At 41.0% G+C, this 21964-nt stretch overlaps 1 protein-coding gene and 1 long non-coding RNA gene across 4 annotated transcripts in view; one reads left to right on the top strand and one right to left on the bottom strand.

Annotated features, from left to right (window-relative positions):
* Celf2 (CUGBP Elav-like family member 2) overlaps positions 1–21964 on the top strand; it is an 811194-nt gene that overhangs the window by 42035 nt on the left and 747195 nt on the right. The window lies entirely within an intron of this gene.
* LOC125417434 (uncharacterized) lies at positions 816–20871 on the bottom strand. Of its 2 annotated transcripts, XR_015734820.1 has the most exons (4): positions 20711–20871; positions 20429–20566; positions 11737–11832; positions 816–1098 (listed from the first exon to the last, which is right to left on the bottom strand). It is a non-coding gene; the product is annotated as an uncharacterized LOC125417434 (long non-coding RNA). The 2 variants fall into 2 exon arrangements; XR_015734819.1 differs by having other exon boundaries at positions 20429–20871.

Raw genomic sequence — 21964 nt, 5'->3', positions numbered from 1 at the left:
CTTCTATAAACTCATGTGTCTGAGTAACTTGGTGGTCCCCAGGTGACTGAGCTGTTTGAGAGATCGTGAAATTTAGTTTATTGATTATCGCTGGAGGGAGTAAGCTGCTGGAGTTGATATTGAAAATCTATAGCCTTTTTTATCCCATTTGCAGTTTGCTCTCTCATATTCCTGTGTGTGGTTAAGATGTGACCACTCAGCTTCCTGCTCTTGCTGTATGCCTTCTCCACTCTTATGGAAATCTAGCCCTCTGGAACCATAAGCCAAAACCGAAAAACTCTTCTATAAATTGTACTGGCTCATGATATTTCATGACAGCTACAGAAGTAACTGGCATAGTGTTGCACAGTTCAAGTCCCAAGGTTCTGGGGGCTGAGGCAGAAAGACCGCAAGTTCAAGTCTAAACTGGAGTGCATGGCAATAATCTGTCACCAGAAACAAAGGATACATAAAGAAAGGAATAAGGGAATGGGGAAGTAGTGAATGGGGGAAGGAAGTAGAGAGTGGGGGAGAGAGGAAATCAAAAGTAAAAATAGCCACATTTTGCTATAGTCTTAACTATTAGAATGCATAGCTATTAAATGTAATAGCTTTAAAATACTTAGGCAGGAATGGGGAACCGGCATCATTGGGTCAGTGCAAGCCAAACAATCAGAAGTTTTACGGAATGTATCTTGGAAGTCTATTATTTAAATCTGAATTCTATACTGACTTGTAATCTTGATATTTTTGACAAGTGCGTGTAAGAATTTTTGACAGTAAGGAAGTTTCCAATATATTTTTACTATATAAAAAATAAATGTAAAATACATAACTGTGTTCCTAAATTGCTACTGTTTATTTTAAGAAATAAAACATTCATCATCTTAAAACCCTTCACTTCTGAGCACTGATTGCTGTGTGCTAGGAGTGAGGGGAGCGGCGCAAATTACAGTCGATCCGGCAGCAGGGAGAGAATGCAGCTGTTTTTAGTTCTGCTTCTGCAACATCCATGGTGGAATTCAGAATTTACTGAGAGCTGGCTTTTCTCATTTTACTGGCAAAGGAATTGTAAGCTTAATTACTCTCAAGGGTCTTCTGTAAATTATTTCCATAGATCTGGAGAAAGAAGATGGCAGAAAATAAACATTCAGCCTCATTGCTTTTGTAATGAAGAAAAAAAATCACCCCCACTGAACTGTGCTCTCTACCCACACCCAGACCTCTTCTGGGGTTCGGGAGGGTGGAGAGACCCTCCCTGATTCTTGCACACATTGCTTGTCTCTTGAAAGTCTTTTCCTCTCTCTCTCTTTTCTCCCACTCTCCACCTGGTATATTTATTCACCCTGTCTGAGTAGGCCTGACCCGCATAGTTCCTTTTTCTCTTCATCTCCCCCATACAACTGGCATCTGCATGCTTGGAAAGACCCCCGTGTTCTTCCACCTTGCCTTCATTCAGTGATGAACACTGGAGCTATCGGAAAAATCATGGAGACAACCGTTAGTAAACTAGTTCATATTCCCACCCCTTGAAGGGAGAGCCAGCAGCATAATCATAGCTGACATTTATTGACTGTTTGCTCTGCCATTTATTTCATTTAGACCCCTTACACGCACTGTGAGAAGGCATTACTCTAAGTATTTCTAATGCAGACCTCCTTGATGTGCTGGAGATGACAGCATCTTCTAGCCAAACTCAGGCTGTCTGACCTCAGGGCTCACACTTTTACCCGTTTGCCATGTTTACCTTCCATAAGAATTTGGGGCAATAGGGGAGAATATGTAGTATAATTTAAAGATAAAAGGAAGGAGGGAGGATCTGGGGAGGGAGGTAAGGAGGAGAGAGGAAAATAGAATGGATCAGGAAGGTTGTGAGTGATGGACCACCTTATCTTTGGTCACCTCAATCAATGAAACAGGAAATACAATGTTTTGACACGTGACTCTCTCCTGAAGTTCCGACTGACACCCAAACTCATATTTTACATCTGATGCTTTGATGCCCTCGTCAAGTGCATTGAAGACATCAACCAGAGTTAATGTCAAGTTGTCTTATAAAATTAGCTCGGTTCACGGAAGCAGTTGAGACGGACAGTGCTCCAGGGTAGGCGAAGGCAGTAGCAGTGAGAGTGTGGTCCTGCCTAGTTCAGAGAGGCCCCCTTGACGTTCACTCAAAAAGAGCTCTGAAGCTTTTCCAAAAACAACCCCACTATGGCAAGTGTGTGGGAGACGTTTGCATTTTGCAGAAGGCCAGCAATCCTGCTGAGGAATTATATGGTTAATGTGCTAGAAAAGCCTTCATAAAACTGCATTTCCTTTTCCAGCTTTCCAGCCTCCCACACCTGGGCTTGCCAGGTTCTTGTATGAACACAATGGCCTCACTGGCACCATTGGATTTCATTGCCAATGAAAAAGCAACAAACCATGTCATAACCACCCACCATCTCTTTGAAACCCACCCAACTGTTTGGACATTTCAACCAAGCATAGCATCTCCTTTATGTCACAAGGAGACCAGGTGGCTGCAGAGCCATGAATGGCACACAGCCCGTTCTCTATTAACCCCTCCTCCAGTAGTGCTTAACTCCCTTGTTCCATCTTGTTCTTTGTCCTTCTCTCTATTCTAATTGAGAGTAGGGTGAGTACATATGGAAGTGGGATACTTTGCACTCTACTGTCCTAATGTTAGATCTAAAAAGACCCTAAGAAAAATATTGAGCATTCCTCAACCCTTGTAGCTGACTGAATAGGAAAGCATGATATAGGGAAATACCTATATAATAGATAGCATGAGGTACTGTTTGGTTTTTACTGCTTTATCACAATAGAGAAGTTGTTTATACTGTCAGGACTCTGGACAGCTCATGGATATACCCGTGAGTTTATTTAGTGTTGTTTGTTTGTTTTACCTGGGTTTTTTTATTATTATTTAGTGCTTTTTCTTTGAGATCCAATGCTGTAGGAGTAAAAATACTCTCTTATTATCTTGGGCTGCAAACACTAATGGAGATTCAGTAAAATCTTTAATTAAGCACTAAGTGCTGATGCATAGAATCTGAAAGGAGCTAATGTTTGCACTTAATATTAGCATTTATTTTCTTCTAATGAACATCAAAGTAGGTGTACTGCAGCATAAAATGGTAAGAGATAAATGACTTCATATTAGAAAAACAGGAGGCCTCTTCTAAGGATCAACAAATGGGTGAAAACAGGCTGCAAAGGAAGGAAACCAGTTTAACTGCAAGACAACTTAAACATCAGTTCTTGGGTTAGGGAGATGCTTTGTGGGAAAGCACTGGCGCAGGGGAGGACTTGAACTCCTAGCCCAGTACTCATGCAAAGGTCAGATGCCTAGTGTGAATATCTGTAATCGCAGTGGTCCCACAGCAAACTCAAAGCTAAAGACAGAGAGTTCCCAGAAGCTCACAGGCCAGCCAGCCTGATAGAAACTGTGATGAACATGAGACTATGTCTGGAATGAGGGGAATTCCAAGGATCAACATCCCAGGTTATCTTCTGACCTCCATCTGAGCACCATGGCATGCTTGCATCCACATTTACACAAACATACAAACACATATGCAAACACACATTGTAAAATAGTAATAAGTTTATACATGCAAATGTTGTATCTGTTGCTAGGTGCATGTCAAAAGAGCAAATAACACAAATAGACAAATATTTGTCAAGAGTTCAGTAAGGAACAGGATGAATAAGAGGCATACCATAGTATAGCATAACAACATAACACGATAACATAAGGTAAACTGAGGCGGACACCAATTCAGGGGCAATATAGCATGGATTTGACGGCTTTGACTAAATGGCAAGCTAAAAACAGAAATTATCACGAAAACCAAGAATTTTTTAAAGCCTCAGAGTCATCATTGACATTTTCTGTGGTTATCTGGGGGCGTGATCTTTGTGTACTTAAAGGAGATCTTGGTTTGAATTCTGGAAGGGACTGTTTTTTGACAGTTCCAACTCAGAAGTCTGATTACGATTCAGATGTACGAATGCTTGGGGAAAATCTTTTATGTAAATTACTGTCATCTAATATTAGGCTAAAACAGGAAGATAAATTCAGAGAGTGAACGCATCCAAATTTTCAGAATTGAAATGACCCATGACATCTTTTCTGACAGCATTTCTCATAGCATGGAGGATGTGTCTGTATTATTACCATTTAGGTTAACATTACAGAAGCTTTGGAACTTCACAAGTCAACAGTTAATTTGACTTACCAGTGGTAGAAAAGGGAAAAGAAACAGTCCTGACAGATGTATCCCATGGAAGCAAAGTGCTGAAAATTAAAGAATGCCTAGAATGTTCCTGTCAGATCCCATTTCCCTCACAAAGGCCTTCACATAGATGAACAATTTCAGGGTGTTCTGCTTATAAATAGGCTACTTCCCAGATGCTGAGCTGAGCCAGAACCCAAGGCTAGCTCCGGGTTTAAAGACTAATGAGAAGGGTAAATCAGATCTGCTTAAAACTGCCCTCTCTTATGCTGAACCAAAAAGTACCATCCAAGAGATACACAGGGGATGAGGCTGCGTGAAAGAGGCTCTGCCTGCCTAGTTATTCACAAGGAAGCAGAGATGCTCCCACAGTACAAGGGAAGTAAATTGTTTCATTTAGTGCAGTTCAGATCCTCTGGCTGGTTCATCACAGTAGAAGTGTGATTGCTTTCACACCCCTACCTGTTACCAGCCAAAGAGATCTACATTCCTCACAATTACTGACTCCATAGGTTCCTGATCTTGAGATCTAGCCGAACAGAATAGACTGCTAGGAACAGATCTTGAGGTTCCTTAGGGTGACCCCACTTCCTGTCCTCTCTCCTTCCAGACTGCAGGCATAATTCAACTAAACCACTCCACTCCCCTGCTGCCCTGCCTTCCCTGCCTTGCTGGATCATATACTCTAGAACTGAAAGGCAAAGCAGAAACATACAAAGCAAATGAACCAAAAGAGCTTATCCCCCTTCAAACTGCCTCCTGTCAAACATTTGGTCCCAGCCATAAGAAAGGTGAAGAGTGCTCTGAGAGTACTCAACTCTCTTCTTTGGAAACCGGAGCTACTGAATCTTTCACTGCATCTTCCCCAACAACGACCACAATAGACTAATCGAGCCCCATCTCAGTTTAGAAGGATGTCAGAACATATGGCTCTCGCCAGCATACCTGAGAATATCCAGACCTTTTGGGACCTACCACCGTGACAAGCTTCTCAGGCTATTGGGTAAGGGTCGATAAACATTTATCCCGAAAACACTGGAAAGCTTTATGCAAGCACTTGAAGAGCCAAAATATTCCTATTCCCCCAGTGCATAGGAGCATATCCTCAAGCCTTCTTCCTGCGAGTCATTCTATGGAGAGCAAAACCCACGCTGCACTGGAAGCTGCCGGGATGAAATGATATGCACAGGGAAGATGAGGGCACAGTGCTGAAGGCAAGGGTAAGAGAAGAGGGCGTGCAGAATATGGGAACAGCAGCCGGAAAGCCAGAGCACAATATGAGATGCAGCTAGCGAGAGAAACAAAGGGCAGCCAGACAATATTTCACAAATACATTAGGAACAAGACAAAGGGGAATGTAGACCCACTAATTAGAAGGGAGGGAAAACAAATAGCAGATGCATCAGAAGGCTTGAGCTTTTAATACCTATTATGCTCTAGGCTTCACAAAAATGGTTAGCTATCATCAGAAGCTGAATATAAACCACAGTAATGAGCACATGGGGAAAGGGGGGGGTTAAATGGAAACCAAACAGATTAGTAACTACTTAGTCAAGCTGGATGGTTTCAAATCAGGACCTGACAAAAGTCACAGTACCATGTAATAAAAGGAGAAAGAAAGAAAGATAAAGAAAAGGGGGAAAGTAGCTTCTGAAATTTCAGTTCCCGTTAAAAGTGTTCTTGAAACTGGGGGAGATTTCAAATGAGTAATTAGGAAGCAGGGGCACAGGACACAGCACTGTGGGCGAGAGAGAGCAAGACATGACTGAAAACAAGAGTTTGAATATTTAGAGGAGAAATTGTGGTGCCTTCTACTGTGGGAGAGTCCCAGTGAGTTTGAGAGGGGAAGTCTAGACCCAAAGCAGAGGTAGGAAAAACTCTACAGTGCTGACGGCAAAGATAAGAGATTATGGCATGTGTAAAATGGTAACAAGAGCTGGAAATCCAGAGTGCAGCAGGGTGAAGAGAACCATTTGTCCTTCTAGGATATCATATCCAAAACCAGGTCTCAATAAAATGTAAAGGACTGCGTTAGAGAAGGCCATAGGGAAAGCCAACTGTAGAATCTATAGCAGCGTCCAGATAGAGCCTGGAAAGATAAGCCAAGGTTTGGAAACTTTTGTTTTATATGTTAATAACTCTCCATCCCTATTCTGTACCATAGAACATGCTAAGCATGTTGTATGTATTCACATTTTCCTATAAATCTGTTAAGATGGGCACTATGATTATGTACAATTTCTAAGCTCTTCATTGATGCTTCATGGTAATTCTCTGTACAGATAGAAGCAGAATGGAGGAAGAATCAGAGCAGTTATATTTTTTTCATTTATTTATACATTTACTTTAATTGAAAACAGTATATTGCTATATGGCCCTGGCTTACCTGGATATTTATTGTAGCCTTGGCTTGCCTCAAGCTCATGATAATCCTTTTGCCTCTGCCTCCCCGGGTTCCTGCAGTCCACCATTGCATGCTACAAGATTGGATTTATCTTTTCAGTTGTTAATTGTAAAATATAAAATCTATGCAACTGCTTAGAGTTGTTAATAACTTTTATTAATTTGTGCCATTGATGTACAGTCATGAGGGCTCTATCTTAAAGGCAGATCTAGTTTCAAAATAAAATTCTTCAGGGCTGGAGAGATGACTTAGTGGTTAAGAGCACTGTCTGCTCTTTCAGAGGTCCGGAGTTCAATTCCCAGCAACCACATGGTAGTTCACAACCATCTAGTACTCTCTTCTGGTGTGTGAGCATACATGAAGGCAGAATATTGTATGCATAATAAATAAATAAATCTTTAAAAAAATAAAATAAAATTCTTCAGAGGTATCTTTGTCAGGGTTCTCTACAGTGATATAACTTATGTAACGAATCTCTCTCTATCTCTCTTTCTATATACATATACATATACATATACATATATGTGTGTGTGTGTGTGTGTGTGTGTTCAAATATACAAAAATGAGGTGAACCTGGGCTATAGGAGGATTTCAAGAAGTTAACTTAAAAGCCAGCATTCCTCAGAAACTTGTGAAACTATTTACCTTCTGCCAAAGGAATTGTTTCCCTTACCTCTGGCAGGTGTGACTTGGGACTGCACTGACATAACATCAAAGCCAGTACTGACTTCTAGGCTCCCTCAGTCCCTACTCACAAGTGCTTGTTACACATCTCAAAGGTAGCGTGCTGACCTGTACAACCCCAGGCTTCCCTCCTCCCAGATTTGTTCTCTTTATAATGGCAAGGTTTTATCCACTGCTCAGGCTATTTACACTAGTTTCTCTCTCTCTCTCTCTCTCTCTCTCTCTCTCTCTCTCTCTCTCTCTTTCTCTCTCTCTCTCTTTGTTTCTTTCTCTCATATATGAATATTTATATAATCTTAAATATGTGCATAATATATAGTTATGTACATATATATGTAATCTTTTCTATTACCTTTTACTCTCTTATTCTCTCTCTCTCTCTTTCTCTCTCAGCCTCTCTCTCTCCCTCCCTCCCTCACTCATATCTACATAATAATCCTAACTGTATCATGAAGCAATTATCTCAGCATATTCTTTACTATGCCCCTTTGAATACACTTCCAGAGATAATTTAAGGATTATCTTTAGAAAGAATTTTCTCTCACTAATACTTCAAAAACAGGTAAGTGCATTTTGTCTTCGTTTAGGGATTTTGAACATAGTCGGTCTGCCATCATAGAAGCATTCTAATGTCACAGAGACACATCACTCACTATCTGTGCGGGATATTTTTTAAACCTAAGAGGCATTGTTTTATATGCAGGCTGTAAATTTCTGGGAGAGGGGCTCTACATATGATTTATTTAGAGCCAAGAGGCCCAGAAAAGTCTCACATGGAGCCTGAATGGTGAAGCAATGTAAGGGTATGTGATTTTGTGCCTGGAAATGCCAGTGTTCTAGTCCTGAGGCAGGAAGTTCTCTGTAGTAGATGAGTTACTTCCTTTTCTAATTTTAATTTATTTATAGAGGATTACATGACTTCTAGATACGTATTTACATACTATGCCAATTGAAACAATCAAAGCAATGTAATTATTACCTCACATATCATGGCTTTGTGAAGCATGAGCATAGAAGATCTACTTTTAATACTTGCCAATTCTACTGTACATCCCTCACTGCCCCCTCGTGTTCTACCAGAATGCGCTCCTCCTATCTAATACAGCTTTCCACCTGTGCCCGTCATCTCCTCGGTGGCCCACCTCCAAGGTCCAATCACCCTCATCTTGCTCTCTTTTATGAGTAAAATATTTTAAAATTGCACAGGTGGATAAGATAATGAGGATTTTTTTTCTGATCCTCACTTATTTTACTTAACATATCATCCTTCTGTTTTGAGACAAATGACAGGATTTCTTTCTTTTCTGTAACCAAACAATACCTCACTGTATGTACCTATTCCCCATCTTGTTAATGGACTGTATCCGTATCGTGGCTGTTATGTACAAAGTTGCCATGAACCCAGCACATGGATGCCTCTTCAACATTCTCATTTCCTTTGTGTATAAACCAGTGGTGAGATTTGTGTTTAATTTTTAAAAGAAATTCTTATACTATATCCATCATGGTTGTTCTAGTTCATATTCCTACCAACAAAACATAAGGGCTCCCTTTTCATCACTTCCTTTGACCTCTGACACTGTAGCTAGTGGATCTATGAGCTAGGTTAAGCTTGCATGCGGGGATCCCTAGAAACTGCCCTCAGTAGCTAACAACTTACCTCTATATCCTTCACCCAAGAGTTCCCACCTTGAGGAAGCCAATATTTATTCAGAGTTCCCCCTTTAATATTGAAAGAGCTGTCTTGTGCTGTTATTTCCTTCTTTCTCCAGAGAAACAACTTACCAAGACCATATAGCTACTTACTACCATATAGGTAGTAAGAAGATGTTTTCTATTTACTGGGTGGTCAGAAAGACCAGTCCTTCAGATGTCTAGCTTTTTGAAAAAATGGGTTTTATCAAATTAGCACACCAGATAACTAAACTTCCACAATTTGAAATCTATCCTCACTTATCTTATGATTCTTTATGATACCAAAGTGAATGTGCCCAACACGGAAGAGGTGAATTCTCTAAGCTTTCTGGGAGAAGAAGATAAGATCCCAGAAGACCTAAAGCTTCAAAGACACAGGCTACCTGGAGACCATAAGAAGGCAGAGTATTGGCTTAGGGAGGTGGCTCTGTGCAGCCGCTGCTGCTCTGATGCCTCCCAGTGTTGTGTGAGCTGGCTGACACTGACAGTGAACGCTCTCACAGACGGCATCCTGTGCGACAAATGCTACGCACACAACAAGAATTCAGTCTCAAGTTTGGGGAACTGATATTTGAACCTAAGATATGAATATGTTAATTTATCCTCTCCCAATTAGCAGGAGACTAAGCGCAAGAAATTCCACAGCAGGCCTGTCTGCAGGCCCCATTTGTGCTCCTTCCCCATCCCTTCTGAGGATGGCAGTCACACACACAGCCTTATCTGCTTATTAGCATGTATTACCTAACAAGTGAACCAAGAAAGCAAATCATCCATCTGGAAGTCACTGGCTTAAAAGAGACCTAAAGAAAGGAATATTTATTTTTAACTTTTGAAAACAAATGTTTGTTCTCAAAATCTTTTTATTATTATTGTTAGTGTTATTTTGGAACTACCAAATACCCAGGAATGGCTATCATAATGCATTAGAGAGTAGTAATTGAATGAAAACTTGATTTTTATTGCATCCAACAAAAAGTAGCTATTTTATTATTATTATTATTATTATTATTATTATTATTATTATTATTTAGAAATTACTCGTAATTACAATTGTTTGGAGAATGTCTTATCAGCCTGAGTAGGACAAAAGTAAGCTAGACACACAATAGCACTTCCTGGTCTCTGATTTAAATGTATATGCTCATTAATAGCGATGCTAAATTAGCACTATGGCAATTTTGCTCCATGTCATTTTGGGCAGAGTCTAACACTACAGATGAATGATATACGACTGACGTTGCCTACATATAGTCAGCAGTGTCTGTACAGAGGGCAAGTATATTCTTTCTAATGGATGGAGATTCTGCGGTTCTCACGGCATCAGTGATTGTTCATAAAACAGTAAGTGCTTATATGTTCTCTTCTATACAATGATCTTGAAGATTAGGAAGCTAGCTGTGATCTGTGCTTTGAAGAGCTCTCATTTTATTACCTAGAGCTCCTGGCAACTTTCATATTTGATCCATAGTGGATAGTTTTAATTGCTGAGATCACCTCTGTCTCTATGAAAATGCTAAGACATCTCAGCATAAGGATAAGATGGAAGCAGAATCTCACAAGGGCACTGGCTGACCTTCCTATAACAAAGGCAGGTTAATAACACCCACCATGACGACTTGATTTCATAAAAGTGTTAAGTGACAAAGAAGTCTTCAGAAGGAAGACTCACAGACCCAGAAGAAACTGGTCATGTGTAGATTGGATAAAGCACAATGGGCAGCCATGTAAAAATCCAATAAGACCAAAATAGTATGTGCGAACGGCCATAGACTAAAGGCGAACCGCTCAACAAGGCCTGTCTATTCAGGTTATTTTGGGCCTGTCTGTGTATGTTCCTTCCTCCTAAGTACCCTGCAGAATCCATTCTGCGATGAAGGTCTTCTGATCTGCTATCAGACAAAGGAGGTCACAAAAGTGCTACAGGGCCAGCTCCAACACAGACACAGTAGTATTTTTATGCCTTATACCTTGCTTTTGGTAAAATGTGTTTTGTTTTCTATGATTTACCTTGGGAAAAAGGTCTTTCTGGTTTCTATGACCATTTTAGAAGAGAATAAAGGATGGGAAGAGGAGGGCAGAGAAACTCAGGAAGACCTTGGTTCTTGGGCCCTCTCTGACACCTTCCAATGTGCTTTAATTCAAAGTATTTGGCAGGCCAATGTGTCTTCCTTTGTAGTATCTTTTTTCTGTGTCTCAACAATGACAAAACGCTCCACTCCAGTATCTGCATCACTCCTTTACAGGTTACAGAGTGCTGCCAGTGTTTCCTAACTGGGCCTTACCTAGTAATTCTCAAGAAGTTTCCAGAGCCCAGGTGGGATGTAAGAGGGATTGTTACAGCTTTCCCTACTTACCAACTATAGCAAAGTCTCTCTCTCTCTCTCTCTCTCTCTCTCTCTCTCTCTCTCTCTCTCACACACACACACACACACACACACACACACACACACGGCCACAATGTACAATTCAATGTTTTCCTTCTACCACAATGGCTCTCAATGTTCTTAATGTTTCAGTCCTTTAATAGAGTTCCTTATGTTGTAAAGACCCAACTACCACAAAACTGTTTTGTTACTACTTCATAACTGTAGTTTTGCTACTGTTAATGAATTGTAAAGTTCTGATATGCAGGATATCTGATATGCAACCCCCAAAAGGGTCATGTTTGGTTATGGTTGAGAACCACCGTTCTACCATATGGAACCTTAGGATAATCAGGTTGGTAATCAGTACCTTTGCCCACTGAGCCATCTTCCTGGCTTTAGGATGACTCTTTGAGTATCTTGATTATCCTGGCCAGTAGAATAAGAATGGTGGTCCCTGATAGACCTAGGGAAGAGGAATGGAAGAGCAAGAGATATGAGAAATGACGGCAAGACAGTATTTCTGATCAAACCACCTATTATAACCTCAGAAGCTGTTATATAGCAAACGGGCAAGGGGGAGGGGAGATGTGTCAGGTCTGTTGGAATTCAGGCCTGGAGATATCCCTAGCTAACAAAAGAAAATGCTAATGTTTTCTAAAAGCCTGGTGCCTACAGGTCTCACCAGGCTAATGTCCTAGGTCCGGAAGTTGCATGCAAAGGTGATTATCTTACTTGTGAACTTAAGATGGCTGTAAACAAATTCAGGTCTCAAAATACAGGTCTTTGCTTTACAGCACTTGATGGCATCAGGCTACAGACTGAAAGCACCAATAGTGATGGTTGGGGGACAGGATCATCCTCAATTGCTATGCAACTATCACATGTCACTACCTGGCTGGTGACAAAGTGTTTGGACCCAAAGGATGTTGAGATAGTCAGGCAGAGTGCAAGAGGAAAGGTTTTCAAAGCAGTCAATACGGCATGCTATTCATCAATTCTATTAAATTTTAGGGTTTATTTCTCACTGTTCTTTTATTCCAGATGTTAAATAAAATGGTAGAATGCTCTTTTTCAATGTCATGTCTTCCAGTTGCATGGGAGTAAACCAGAGGGTGGACCTACACCTGCAAGCTTATGACTGCTCATGATATTTATAATGCAAAATGGCGAATTAAGATGATGGTCAAGTGGTAGCTGTCTGCGGATATTAGCATAGAAAATCAGAGTTGTGCCTCGGGGTGCATTTAGCCTTACAGTATCAGCAAGTGAAAAACAAATACTCAATCCAACATCAGTCTACCAAAAAAAAGCTAACCACATCTCTAAAGAGAATGTCTTTGGATTGGCATTCACTTGTGGTCATGCTTCATCTTAGTCTGACCATGACGGAAGACAGTGCTAGCCTCCAGGTCCAGTCATGGACCAGTGGTCAGCAAGACTAGTCAGAAGGCGTCCAGCATATTGTGGTGCTCCATCCTCTCCTTTGGTACCACATTTGTGTTAGTCTTAGTATTTATATGATGAGAAAGGAGGGAAGCTGACAGGGCATTGGAAATCCTGAAATCAACGTACTGAATGAGGAAACACTCATTTTAAATTGTGAATATTCTGAAGTTGCCTGATGGCCAGCACTGTGTGAGATACTCATATTCTTCAAGATAGGTAACTTCTTGCCCATCCCATGCCATTGTCTGAGATATGCTCAACTGAACAGAGTCTGTTCAGTTGCATCTCCTTGGTGATACTCTAAAATTCCTTCACCACAGATTTTGAAAGTCTGTGGTCATCATCCGTTCTGATGATTTAATTAACATTTAAGCTACACAGCTGTTTGATAACTTATCGACAGAGATAGGGATGCTTGTTCATGGGCTAGTGATTGACGGGGGAACAGATTGACTTGGCGTTTATGTGGAAACTTGTTAATCTTTTTTCAAGTACATCCTGGGGAAACATAGAGTTCTCTCAATAAGCTGTTCTGAAAACAGCACTTTCCTCTTGTACAGTGGGAGTTCTAGTTAAAATGGCAGCCAGAGTTAAGAAAAGAGGTCTCACTCTACAGCAACAATGTTATCTGTGTATATACATGACTTTTGTATATGACATCACCAACCTTGCTGAAGCTTAGTGGAGTTTTTTTTTGTTTGTATTTTTGTTTGTTTGCTTGTTTACTTATTTTTCAGACCAGACTAGCCTAGAGCTAACAATCCTTTTTTCTCAGATTCTTGAGATCTGGGGTGACAAGTATCTGTCACATCACCCTGTTACTGTAGCCTTAATAGCGACTAGGATAAGGCCAAGTCTGAGCTCATTCATAGATAGCACATGCTAAATGTTGATCCCTGACTGTGATTTTGTCTCTAGTTTAAGCAGCCATATCTTTGTGTTTCAGAGCAAACTCAGTAAAGGTCTTGGAGACTCCTAAGCCATGAGGGTGCATCATTGAGAAATTAGATACTAAAATGATAAGAGGTAAAAGATTAAAGATAGGTGGTGATCATTACAGATAAAGGATAAATATCCTTAAGAAAACACCCTCCAAGAATCAGCAGGAAAGAGATGCTGGCGGGAATTTCCATGAGTGTTGCGTTTCTGCCTTTGTTCTAACTCTGAATGCTGTCTCTGCACATTTAAATCCATCTTATTTCAGAATGCTGGATTCGTAAGAGAAGGAAAAAAATGGTGCAGATGGCTAAATTATCCTCACTTGTTTGAAACCATGACAACTTACCATAATATAGCTTTAAACACCTGAAATTAATTAGAGAGAGCACATTTAAACATGGATAGCAGGATTTACTGTATGGGATTAAATACAGAGATGTGTTTTGATTTTAGACTGTCATTTATTATTTTACCTATAAATGTTGATCAGACAGTTTACTTTGTCTGTTAATAAGGGATACTTTAAGGAACATAGGGAAAAGCCTCCTGTCTAATATTCTAAGCATAGGAATTTTCAAAATCCAGAATGGAATTTTCTTTTAATCATGGTGATTTAATCATAGTGATTGTCTTAGGCTTCTGTTGCTGTGATAAAATTCTTTGACCAAAAGCAACTTGGGGAGGAAAGGATTTGTTTTATATTACAATGTATAGTCTCTCACCCATGAAAGTCAGGTTAAGAATCTGGAGTCAGGAACTGAAGCAGGCACCCTGAAGGGGTGGGGCTTACTGGCTTGCTCCTGGTGGCTTACTCAACTTGCTTTCCTAAGCCATCAGGGACCACCTGCTGAGGGGTAGCACCTGCCACAATGAAATGGGCCCTCCCACATTATCAAGAAGATGCACCTTATGTATTTTCTACAGGCCAGCCTTATGGAGGCTGTTATTCTCCTGAGGAACTGCATTTCCCAAGAGGCCCCTTTGCGCAGGCGCAGAGTGAAGCGTGGCCCGCCTGACTCGAAAGACTTCATTTCCCAAAAACACATGTACTCACAATCCAACACAGATGCAGAACACAGCGTCTGATGCGTGTATGCTGGGCTGGTCTTTAAAAGGCAGAGCCGCAGTACCCACTTCCTCTTTTCCCCTTCCTGTTTCCCGCCTCTACGGTCCCCATGCCCCTTCCCTGTAATAAAGTTACATGTGGGTCTGTTTGTACTTCGTGGTTTCTTTCGTATTCCGCAGAAACAACAATAGAGACACACTTTCAGATGACTTTAGCTTGTATAAAGCTGACACAAAATTAACCAGCACAGAAATCCTTATGGGCAGACAGGAAGAAACAATAACAGTTTTTAAGGACCTATCATAGATCATTAACGTTATATAATATTTCCTGCTAACATTATTACAGGTTCTTCAGAAGCTTAAGGTAGGCCTTGTTTACCTCTGTGTGTCAGAGTGAGCCAGAGAAGATAAATCTCAGTATGATGGAGACAGACAAGCACTGATTTGAACCTTGACTCCACAGTTGACTGTCTCCATGGCCTTGGGCCAATAGCTTCACCACTCATGTGCAGAGAAAAGAGGCAAGGTGAGAGAGAAAGAAGACCAGACATGATGGCACATGTCTTTGAGGTCACAGAAAAAGTTAGGTGCTACTCAAGCTGTGTTCAATTTGAGATGCTGCTGACTACCCTGGGGAAATAAAAAGAGTTAGAGTCCAGAAGGGAGCTGGGGCACACCAAAAAGCTCTTAGACACTAAAGATAGATTTATAAATTTAAGCATAAATTTATAAAAAAAGTTAAAATTTATTAAAAAACCTTTAAATTTCTAAAAAAATAATATCACCATAGAGATCAGGAATGAGAAAATAAAACATAGTACTGTTCATAATGCTTAAAGATTAGTTAGCAGACAACAAGAGAAAGTGAGCAAATCAAGTCTAAATTACAATATCAAGATGCTTCATGCTCCAAAGAATTTTGAGTAGAAGTAAATTCTGTGTAATGGTCAAAAAAAAAAGATCAAGACAAGAAAAAAATTGCTTTGGACATGTAGGAAACACTTAGAGGAATAGCAGCCATAAAGGCCAATTGTGAAAAGGTTAGGGGCAAATGGAGGGAGGACAAAATCAAGCAGTAACTGCAGAAACACTTTCAGGAAGTTGAAGGTAAAAGAGTACAATAATTTGGGACAACTCAGAACGTCTTTCAAAGGTGGAAGATGGAGTGCTGTCGGGTCCCAAGGGTACCCCATCCCCCTCCCACAAAGGGCAGGCCCACTGAAGTGCTCCAAAATTGAGTCTAAACTCAGCTCATGCTGGACTATAGAAGGATTTCTGGCAGTTAGATAAAAAGCGAACACTTCTCAGGACCTTGTGAAGCAGGTTCCTGCCTGCTAAGAAGAGTCACTTCCCTTGCCTCTGGCAGAAGGGACATGTGTCTCTCTATTGGCATATATCTGTGGCACCTATCAGCATATCAGAGTCCATGCTAGCCTCCAGGCTCCTACAGTCTCTATTCACAGGTACCCACTATTCATTTTGCAGTCCACACTAACATCCTGGTCTTTCTCACCTCCCTAGATCCTCCCTGACTCCTCCCCAGCTCCTCCTCCACCACTCCTCAGCTCCTCCCCAACTATGCTATACTTTGTTAGCTTCTAGGCTGTTGTAGTATACAGGCTTCCCTCCTCCCAGATACCTGTTCTTTCTATATATAATGGCGAGATTTTCTCTCTAGCCCTGCTGCTACTCTCTCTACTCTTTCTTGTTATTCTCTGCCATTTCCACTTTTCTAATCATGGTCATATCCAGTCTACTTCCTTTTCTCTCTCTGCTCTGGACTTTTATACATGCCTTTGTATGTTCTCTCTTTCTTATCCACAATAAAAACTTTTCCCCTCATCGTGGAGCAGCCACCTTAGTGGTTTCTTTACTGAACCCTCACAAGTTTGTTTTGTTGATGGGGTTATACCATAAAGAGAAGAAGAAACTGATTAAGTTTCCCATCAACCTGAAAGGAAATGAGGCAAGAGACACAGTGTAGATTAACCTTGGAAAACAAAACTTTTCAAGTCAGAGGAGATGGAGATAAATTTTATGTCTTGATAAACTGAAGATATGGACCTTGTGTTCTAACACAATTTTTCTTTCCTCATCTGTAGTTCTGTGTGTCTCCTCTTTTCTAGACACCATGTCACAATCTCTTTTGGAGCAGACGATTCATTTTTAGGAAATGGTTAGCTTTATGACTTTGAACTAGAGGTTATTCCAGTACATCATTATGGTTCCAAAGAATCGTCTTCCCCCACAACAAAAAAGATAGGAAAACTTATTTTATCCCTAGTCACACCAAATATAAAGTAAAGCACTTAATAGTTGAGTGGACCTTTAGGAATCTTTAAAGGAAGATAATTTTAAAATAAACATGTGTTTATATATGCTAATTCTGTGGATTAATTAGTTTAATGCCACACAGAATATATATATATATATATATATATACACACACATAAACACACACACACACACTTACACACACACACACACACACACACACACACACACACACACACACATATATATATATATATATATATATATATATATATATATATATATATACACCTCTCCTTCTGCCTCCCCTTGCCTTACATCCAGCCCACCTCCATCCACTCCTCCAAAAAGGTAAGTCCTCCCATGGGGAGTCAACAAAGCCTGGCCCATTAAGTTGAGATAGGACCGGGCCCCTCCCCTCTGTATTAAGACAGAGCTTGGCATCCCACCATAAGGAATGGGCTCCAGCAAGCTAGCTCATGCATAAGGGTCCTATTGCCAGGGGACCCTCTAATAGATCAAGTTACACAACTGCCTCCCACATGCAGCAGATCTGGTTCCATCCCATGGAGTCCCTATAGCTGTTGGTCTATAAGTTCCTACAAACATGGCTCAGCTGTCTCTGTAAATTTCCCCACCATGATCTTGACCTCCCTTGCTCACATATTCTGGGAATCTAGTTGAAGAGAGGGAGGAAAGATGAGTTTTCAAGAGAAAGAGGAATAAAACTAGTATGTGGTTGTAGTGATCCTGTTTCACCTGGTATTTTTTATTATCTTTTTCCCCCGTTGTATAGGGACATACCAGTGAATCTCTATGACCAAAACACAACACCCAACACTAGATGGATAACTCAATAGTTGATATAAGTCATGTACATTCACAGCATTGAGGAAGACATGTTATAACATACACAGAACCACATAGCTATTGCACTGTAGGGCACTATTGACAGGTATAGGAGTATGGGAAATAAGTATTAAAAGAGTAACATGTGGGGCAGGGGTGATGATGACTCAGCGGGCAAACTGTGGGTGGTAGAAGCATCAGGAATAGGATTTGAACTCTCACCCCTCACAACCTCTAGGTGTGGGAGCACACATATGGAATCCCACTGCTTCAATTGCAAGATTAGAGGCATTTTTTTTAGTCAGTATTCTATTGTTATGAAGTATATATCACTGTGCCCAGATCTTCCATGGATGTTGGGTTTCTCACTCAGGTACTCATAACCATGAGTCAGGTTCCGGTGACTGAGCCTTTTCACCAACCTCAATAGAGAATTTGATATAAAGAAACATTTCCTGGGTAACTAAAAATGTAAAATGAGAATATTAAATGAGCCCAGAAGATAGATGAGTTGCATGAAGCTAGTTGTGCTAGAAAAAAAATATATGGGCAATAACTGAAATAATTAAAATATCCAAGATGAGAGAAGGCAGCCCGAGGGAAGATCTCTGAGGAGGGGCTTTCAAGGGGACATTCCGAGACTAGTTCTCTGGGCTTTGAAAAGCAACAAACAGGCCAAACAAACTGAATTCAGTTGTTGCTTCTACAACTGGAACAAAAGCAACTGCCAAAGGGAAAGGGTGATGCTGTGGTGACACAGGAAGTGAATTTGGGTTGGGGGTTCCCTTCTTCTTCCAGACTTGTGGTCAGACTCCCTATAGCATGGAGAACCAGACAGGGGAATGGTCGAAGGCATGAAAATCAGTTCTACTGTTCTGGAGCCATGAACTATGAAGCCACACTAAATGGCTCTGTAGTTAGTCAAGAAAGCTAAGATTAATTAATTAATTATGGACAACTAAGACAATATTGTGAAGAGCCCCAGAGGTAGAACTATGGGAAAATCGTCATTCCTGTCACTGACCTCATAGGACTTTGTGCAAGAGTGCAAGTAAACAACTCTAAATTGATGAAAGTATGAAATAAAATACATTCCATTGATTTACCTTAACAAATATCATTTTACAGTGACCCAAGTGGCTTTGCATTTAATACTGGGACTCCTTGAGATTTCTAGATACCTGCGGCATGGGCAACACCAGCCTTTCTTGTCCTTCTGCCATTGGTCCAGCTTTGCCATCTAGATGAGTTGTGCTCACCTGTGTGAGCCCTGCCAACCCAACCTGCACATGCTCCTCTAGTTAGCACCCGTAGAAGCATCCTAACTTTACCATCATTTATGGCTATGACTATAAACACTATGCATTCTTTACTGGCCCAATGAAAAGCCTTGGCAGGTTTGATAAGTAGGTACGGGGCCTTTTGAACAGAAGGCTTTGGAGTTCGTAGCACTTAGAGGCTGATTTTGAAGTGGGTTATGCATGTAATCCAAGTGGTACAGGGTTCTGATGCCACAAGGACCATCAGGTACGAGGAGAGATTTCAAGGAGGGAGAAACAAGCACCCTCCCAGACACAATCCTTATTAGGCAGAAAGAAGCTGCTGTTACCCTTAGCTATACAGCGGGAAAAAGAAAAAGGGATGAATCGCCAGAAAACAGAGGAATGACTAATGGATAAGTCCTTCAGCAGAGAAACCTACAGCTCCACATCTGTTTTTTGCACTGGGTTTATGAAGGTTGGTTGGAACTTTGCTGAACTGACCTTAGAGAAAAATCTCAATGGCTTACAAAGATCCAGCACCCTCCCTCTGCACTACCTGTGACCTTATCCACCATTAAGATTTCAGCTCATCACGGTGACAGCAGAGGGAGTTGGGGCAGATTTTTCACGACCTCACCAAAGGCGGCAAAAGAAAGGTTGGAAGAACGCTCTCAAAGCTTGGCTGCTCGAGTGACACAGAAAATTCCATAACTCCAGCCCTTAAATATTATTGTTATTATTCTATTTTTTAGTCCTAAGCGGTGTGGCCATTGCTTTTTTATTCAGCTTGTGTTGAGAATGCCTCCTGGTTAGAAATTGTACCACCAGGCATTAGAGCTGTGTGCACAGTTCATCATTGGAAAAGGCTGAGACATAATGGAACACATTCGAAATAGCTCAGCAAATACTCACGTTCAGTTACAGTTTCCAGAGCAAATGACTTTGCTACTTGAAGCAGAATGTAAGAAAATAAGCCCAGCTAAATAAGGGAATTGCGTCTAGATTGTTATTTCTTTTCCTTTGGGTATTCAGGGAAGTCTGCCAGGTATCATTTTATTCTAGCAAATTTGGGGGCAAAATTAATTAGTTCAATGGAGATGAAGGGATGTTGAACATATCTGGCTCTAACACACACACACACACACACACACACACACACACACACACACACTCCAACACTTCTTTCCAAAAACTAGTGAGGCAGCTAGTAATTCCTCTTACCACTGTCTGGACTTGGAGCTGGTGTTTAAACCGTTGCGACTTCTTTTGCTGGAGGCAGTGTTGCTCGGTTGAGTGGAGAGGGGCTTCAAGGTGAAGTTTTAATTCTCTGTCGCTGTCCAAGTTGTTTCATCTCGAGGCCTGGAAGAATGCACGTCAGCACACACAGCATAACATATCTCCCCCCAGAACCAAAAGCCTGAGGACCCACTGCAATCTAGTGTGAGACAAAGGACAGCATGCTGCTGGCATTTAGCTCTCAAATTATCCTTATCTCTTGCTTACAGTCTAGGGCTACCAGCTCCAAAAGGAAGACCCTGCCTGCGACACTCAGGAACTTTTGCCATGGGGGCCTGTTGACAATAGTCACCAAGAGCAATCGCACAGCTGGCTTATTTTGCAGCAAAACATCTAAGCTAGGTTTCCTTTCTTTTTGTTTCAGAGGACAGAGGGGCTTTTTAAATTTCTAAGTGTAGAAGACCTTGCTCCCCACACAGTGACTTCCGGCTAAGCGGAAAGTAATAGAACAACAGGAAGGGAAAATCTATCCAAATTATGGAAGGGTAGAAGTGATATATCACCACTTAAAATCAAAACTAAAAAGAGTATGGAAATGCTGTATCTCCCAGGGAAGGAGGTCTCTCTCCAACCACCACTAAGGAAAACATAGGAGGCCCCAGGTCTGGGTCAACAGGGACTCCTGAGGCTGGAGGATTTGGGGTGTTGTCCACACTGTGCAGCAAATGTGAAGGAACAGACAGCCTCTAAACTATGACAGATCCTTCAGAGTTTATCCTGCATCTGACCTTTCCCCTGCTGCCTCTTGACATCCTGACCCAACAGGTCACCCAGGTAAGAGCTTCACGTAAAGAGTCTAAAACCTTGCCAGTGTTGAATCTCTGCTGAATCCAGACAAAGAAATCTTCAGTGTATACTAAAAATTAATTTGTGAATAAGTACCAATAGTTTCAAGCAGTACTTCACACAGAGTTGCATCTTTAGTTTATTGACATGATGCAGGCCAAAGGAAGAGGTAAAGGGATAATTAAGTTTACTGTAACCAAACTAACAGTAATGGCTGTCACCAATGTGTATCAAGTCTTCGATTTTTCTCATCTACTTTATGTGGCCAAGCAGCACCATCCCCATTTTACAAATGAGGAAACTAAGAAACAGATGGTCAGGTAACTCACCCAGAGATACTTAAGAGTTGACACATGCATTTAAATACAATTCATCATGTTTCTCCAGTCCACATGCGTACTTCTGTACTACATTATAAGGGAGAAATCATTGAGGTGAATAAAAATAAGACACATTGTCTTTGTTCCTTTTCTGTCCCTGTGATTAAAGATCCTAACAAAACAACTTCAAGAAGAAAGGGTTTATTCTAGTTCACAGGTAAAACAAAAAGTCTACCATGGTGAGGAAGTCAAGGAGGGAGGAGCTTGCCGCAGCTCATTGTATCACAACCACAATCAAGAACAGAGAGTGATGAATGTATGCTGTGACCCAGCTCTTTTCTCCATTCACAAAACC

This window comes from Myodes glareolus, chromosome 14 (assembly GCF_982192425.1).
Source record: "Myodes glareolus chromosome 14, mMyoGla1.1, whole genome shotgun sequence".
Lineage (NCBI taxonomy): Eukaryota > Metazoa > Chordata > Mammalia > Rodentia > Cricetidae > Myodes > Myodes glareolus.
The sequence above is the reverse complement of the archived record's forward strand: the minus strand, read 5'-3'. Positions and strand labels throughout refer to the sequence as shown.